Raw genomic sequence first — 6,591 nt, 5'->3', positions numbered from 1 at the left:
CTCTGCCTGTTCTGTGATGTCACCTGAGTTCTGCTCTGTTTAGATATAGCTGCTTGTGACATCATCTGGGCGTGTATGGTATCTGTATCTATGTCAAGACCTGGGCTTTGCTCCACCTGGAGTCAGCTGATTGGTGGGAGGGCATCTGAAATTGAGATGCGGTTTCAGGACTTTTACCCGGCCCTTTAGTGGGGATCCGTCCGGGACTGTGCAGTCTGAATCTGCAACTGTAAAAGTGTACAGTATCTACATTTAGGCCCTCATCTCTGTCTCTCTCTCCTCCTCCTTCTTTCCCCTGCAAGGTGATCTGCATCAGCCCCACTTCATCCAGGATCCAGCCCTGGAGGGAAATAGCCTCCACTGCCCTAGCAGCGTCATTCTTTTTAGGGCCTGGAGTGCTTCTCACAACTGTGCCAGTTTTTATGGGGAAAGGAAGGATGTGAGCTATTCCATAGGTTATCTAAAGGGCTTGCCACCATGCTTATGGTGCTAAATGTTGTTTATGTGAAAAAAAGCTTAATAGCGTATGGGATAAATATTTAGGCTGTCCTGACTCCAACCCCTCTGCCCTTTTTATCTGCCTAATTTACCATTTAATTTGTTCCCATTCGGTTACCCTCTACTAGGGTACTAAGTACAGCAGAACGTGGACTTGGGATGAAGTTGATGTGCTGGTGGGGCGGGGCGGGGTGGTGGTGGGGAAGTGCTGTGCTAGTTGGTGCTAATCACTAGCCTGCCCAAGGAGTTTATTCTCTGATCTCTTTGGCTGTCCCAGCTGTGCGGTGAGATTTGCACAAGTGTTCCTTTTAGGACCATGAGTGGTATTAATTGCACTGCTTATATGAAGCTGGAAAAGTCTTTCCAACCCATAGAGGTCTGGTTGAAGGATATGAGCAGTGCAGAACAGAAGAGAGACAACAAATAAAACTTGTCATCACTATTTCAACATGAATGAGCAGTATGGATATAGAAACCAAGTCAGGAGGGGAAACAAGGTTTCTACCCACTCTGGGAGGCCCCTGGGGCATACCCCAGCTAACTGTAGATCCTATAGCTACGAGCCCATGAGTAAGAGAAAAATGGTCTATTATTGCAGTGCTGTTTGGACTGCGGACAAGTTAGGATGTAAATTTTGACCTCTGAATGGACGTAAGCAATACTAGTCTTTAATGCAGTTAAACTCATTTTGTCAGAGGTCTGGAAAATTAGAAAAAATACCATATGTCCAAGCTTTCATGCTTTTCGAAAATCAGGATTCATACCATGAGGGAAGATGCCAGCTGCTAGCTGTACCAAAGGACAGAATAGAAAAAAGGCTCTTCATAATCCAGGGAGCCAAACTCAGGCAGAAAGCAATGAAGAAGAATTTGGACTTTTAAATGTCCTACACCCAAGCTGTTTTTGCAGCTCCAACCACCACAGCCAGAAAGCACCTGGCCTCTGCTCCACCCCAACAGCTCCCACTGTGGTACCGCCATACGGGGCCCTTAGCACTGGCCTCTGCGTTGGCCCAGATTGCCTTGATGCTACCAAGTGAGGCATCAGACCAATAAGAGGGAGCTACTCTGCCGCCTCAGTATAATGAGAGAACAGAGATGGCCTCTCCCTCCAGTGCTTGACAGGGTACACGATTTAGCCAGGAAGTGCCATGGCAGGAGCAAGGGAATTCCCATTGATGGCCATGGGTAGCTTAGATGCGAGTAGGCAACCTGTCAGACATTACTGGACATCCAGCCCATTTTCAACATCTAACTTGTGAAATGGAAAAACTCCACCCCACTTTATAGAATGGATCCCCAGAAAACGACTGATCTCTATGTGTCTATCTGTGCTATCCACCAGTGTACCTGAGCAGATGTGTAGTCTCTCCTAAATATGCTTCTGACTGCAGACCAAAGAAGATCCAGAGTCTTGGTTGCCTCCATGAAACAAATCCAAATACCCTAAACCTGAAGGGACCATTCTGGATGCAAACCCTAATTGGGGCTCCAATTAATAAGGTGACATGGCCCATCTGGAATATTCACAAACATTCTTCCTGTTTGGACTCAGGAAAGGGGTACCAAAACAGAAAGCCTCACTAGGAATGACCCTTCCCCGATCGAGAGACAAAGAAACAGAAGTTTCAATCATAAATGTGGAATGAACAAGGAAGCCTCTGCATCAGAAAAATCGAGGCAAGCCTCCAGAACACAGCCAGTGTGCCTAGTGTAAGGAGAAAAGCCTCTGAAAGGATGACTGTCCCAAAAGAAAGGACCAAGGGGCCAGAAAAAGGAGGAATATGATGAGGAAAAAGCCCACAGTCAAATAATGGAGCAGGGTCACTGCTCTGACCATGGACAGGGATGCCTGGGGGCTCTCCTTCATCTCTCAGAGACAATTAAATTTTCCCCACAGGAACCCTGGGTACAACTGACAGTAAGGAAAAAATTAAGTGATTTCCTGGTTGATACTGGGCAAACTATTCAGTTCTTAACACTTCACGAGCAAAAAGCACCAAGACGATTGTACCTGTGAAAGGAGTTGCAAGAATAATGCAACAAAAGGCTTTCCTACAACCTTTAGAATGCAAACTAGAAAGTTTAGACCTAAAGCATTGCTATTTCTATATGCCAGAATGCCCAATTCCCTTGCTGGGGAAAGACCTATTATGCAAATTAAATACTCAAGAAATTTCTCCCCAGAGAAACAACTACAGCTGCAGGTCCTGCTAGAGCAAGCACTGCAACTAAGATGTTATTCACTTGCCTTAAGAAGAAACAAGAATTCTCCCTCAGAAGTCTGAGAGAGTGTGTAATTGTGAATAGGCAGACGGAATCCCAGGAAAAACAAGAAATACACAGTGAGTGCGGACAGAAAAAACAGAAGGGGCTACTGTGCCCTGGGAGGCGGCGGGGAGGCGAATAAAAAAATCAATATACATTAATAAAGGAAGCCTTGGAAGGAATACACCCTGTCTTTCAAAAATTTGAGAAGTAGACTGATTCATCCTTGCAGATCCCCATATAATAGCCCTATCATGCCTGTAAGGAAGCTACACTTCAACAAATATCAATTTGCCCAAGACCTGAGAGCCGTTAATAAAATAGTCTTGGATATTCACCCAATGGTGCCTAACCCATATACTCTAATGACTGCTATATATAGATATTATGAATGCTTTTCAGTGCTAGATCTAAAAGATGTTTTTTTCTGCATTCCAATTGAAGAAAAGACCCAGCAATTACTTTTCAAATGACAGGACCCAGAGACTAAAACAACCTTTCAATACTGTTGGACAGTGGGGCCTCAATGTGTTAAAAAATGCACCAACAATTTTTGGGGAAATAGTGGCAAAAGACTTAGGAGATCTGCAACAAGATTAAGAAGCCTGGCTACAACACATAGATAATTAATAACCAGCCACAACTATAGGAAATGCTTAGCTGACCTCATCTTAGTTCTAAATCACCTGGTACAATATGGATACAAAGTATTCCCAAGAAACCCCAAATATGTAAGTAGAAAGTAACCTGTCTTGCCTTTAGGTTAAAGCAGGCCAAAGGAGCCTGGTCCGGTTAAAAAAAAAAACAAAAAACAGGCAATCGCAGCCATAAAGCCCCAGAGAATGGTGTCAACCACGGGGATTCTTAGAAAGGGTTAGCTACTGCCAGATTTGGATTCCTAAATTTGGACTAATGACTAAAACCCTTTATGAATCCCTAAAGGGACTAGACTAAGAGGCCCTTCTCTGGACATCTAAAGGCCAACAAACATTTTATACCATCAAAGAAAAACTGATATCAGCCCCTGTACTGGGATACCAAATTCCCCAAAGTTGTTCAAATTCTATATCCAAGAGAAAAAATCCACAGGTCTGGGTGTGCTAATCCAAATGCTGGGAGGTGCCCCACAATCCATGGCCTATTTCTCTAATCAATTATGCCAAAGATTAAGGGATGGCCCCCTTTCCTCTGGGCAAAATCACCCACTGTGAAGTCCTACAGGAAGTAGAAAAATTTACTCTGGGACAGCCAGTTACCGTGTTTGTGCCCCATTAGGTGCTGACTCTGCTGGAACAAAAGGGAGGCTACTGGCTCACTGTGGGGTGAGTGGGCAGATACCAGGCCATCATCTTACATGATCCAAATATCACCCTACAAACCACTGTGGCTCTAAACGCTGCCACACTGCTCTTAGCCACTGAACACAATCCTGGGTTAAAGCATGACTGTAAATCCTTGATGCAGCGTATTTGAGCATGCTGAACCTGTCAAACTAGACAATGAGTGCTCTGGACTTGAACTACACTGATAGGAGCAGCTTAATGAAAGATGTGTACAGAGCCGGATGTGCCACCATGACTACCAAAAGGGTAATAGAAGTCCATACCCTTCCTGCAGCTACCTCTGCACAAAGAGCTGAGTTAATTGCTCTTACCTGAGTCTTTAGAACAGTCCCAGGAAAAGAGAGTACACATTTATTCTGATTCCATATATGCATTCCTGGAAATGCATGCCCACTGGGTGATGTGGAAACATAGTGGAGGCTGCCTGAAATCAGAAAATATACACATTAAACACCCAAGAGAAATCCTGGACCTAGTAAAGGCAATTACCTTGCCTGCCCAGGCTTCCATCATGCACCTCCCCAACACCAGAGAGATAATTCACAACCAAAGGTAACCAGGCAGCTGGCAAAGCTGCAAAATGAGCTGCTTGGGAGGCACAGGTTCTGGGACATGAATACTCCATTTGGAATTACTAGATTTTGAACCTCATTACACTGAACAAGATCCCAAACGTGCCCAAGCCAAGGGTTTGAGAAAAGAGATTCCAATTCCCCTGGAAAACTGACACCTACAGGATGAGGCCTACAGGATGATGAAACCCCAAGGCCTTGGTTTATCTAATCTCAAAACATCTACATAAAGGAATGCACTATGGGAGTGATGCCCTCGCCAACCTAGTGCAACCACATCTCAGTAGCCCACACTTCCAAAATAGCATTTGGAAAATTACACAGGGATGCGTCTTGTGCACTACAAACAATCCCAAGACGGAATGTAGTCCTCCTAAAAAGGAGATGTAGTACAAAGGGCTGAGTCCCTTCAAAGACTAAAAGGTGGGCTTCACTCAGATGCCTACCTGGTTATGTGAGCTAAAGAAAGATCTGAAGTTATTAATAAGAGAAAAAAGAGGAGAGATAAGCAACATACTTTTGTTAAGATGAAGTTCTCAGTTAATTCTAGAGTAATAAGTACACACTTGATCTTTGCTGAAACTACATGAATGGGTGTAGACAGTGGCATTCCTCCAAAACAAAACAAACTGCTGGGTCTGTGAGGGAGGTACCCCTTTCTCCACTGCTGACTTGCTGTTGCACATCTAAGCTACTACCTTGAGCACTTGGAGTTATGTTTATACGTAGGACAAGAGTAAAAATACTCACCCATTTCCCATCTATGATTACAGTACCACTCACCATGAGTGCTCCACTTTTGGGGAAACCTGGAAACCTACCTTCTATCTGGCTCATAAGCAAGTTAATATCACCCCCTCTATAGACTATGCTGTACATGACAACATAGGATGGCTGATGATGGTGCAAATTCAGGCAATGAGTCATGAACCTGTATGCATCCAAAAACACAAGAGCAACACACCCCACAGTAGCAGCCAGGCTAAGGGATGGTTACCTCTTAGCAATGTGGCCAAACGCATCAACTAACTAATAATATGTGGCTAGGATGGCAAAATAGTATCAAGCTACATGGTGGGGCCTATCCTTTCTCTTGGAGTTAGCTATGGGTCTAAGGCAGTCATAGCTGGTCTTACTTACCTTGCAACTGAACAGGCAGGTCCAATCCCTTGGACAATACTGGAGCAATAAACCAAATAAATTATTTCAAGTGAAGTGTAAAATAAGTGCCCATATTTGCCTATGGATAGAACAATGATGGAATGATATGGAATAATTGAAGAAAAATAGGCATTTTTTCTTTCTGATTAATTCCAAATAATTTTTGCAGACACTCTGCCTGTAGGAAGTGGAACATAATTCTTCACTTGTGTGTTGTGTGTAGTGAATTCTTTTTGAAACATACAACATGGAAAGCAGAAGAAAAAAAACAGTGCCCTATAAGGCACCATTCTCCAGGAAGATCTGCCAATTTTCTTGTGGTAGGGTGATTACATTGGGCAGCTTTCATCAGGGAAGGGGCAGCATTTTGTTCTTCCTGGAATAGTAAGACAGTTAATCTGTCTATAAATTTTACTTCCTTGCATGCAAGTATTCTGTGGAAACTACCATCCATAGACTTAAAGAATGCCTATCTACCATCATGGTATTCCACACAGCATTGTTTCTGAACAAGGAACTCACTTCACAGACAAAGAAGGGCAGAATTGAGCTCATGCTCAGAAACTTCAGTGAATTCACTATGTTCCCTACCATCCTGAAGCAACTCACTTGAAACAATGGTGGAATGACCTTTGAGAGTTACAGTTCCAGCACCTGCTAGATGACAATACTGTGTAACTGTGGGGCAAGGTTCTCTAGAAGGCTGTATATGCTCTGAACCAGCATGCATTATATGGTGCCATTTCTCCC

Source organism: Hylobates moloch, unplaced genomic scaffold (genome assembly GCF_009828535.3).
Source record: "Hylobates moloch isolate HMO894 unplaced genomic scaffold, HMol_V3 SCAFFOLD_14, whole genome shotgun sequence".
Classification (NCBI taxonomy): domain Eukaryota; kingdom Metazoa; phylum Chordata; class Mammalia; order Primates; family Hylobatidae; genus Hylobates; species Hylobates moloch.
Note: the sequence above shows the minus strand (reverse complement) of the source record.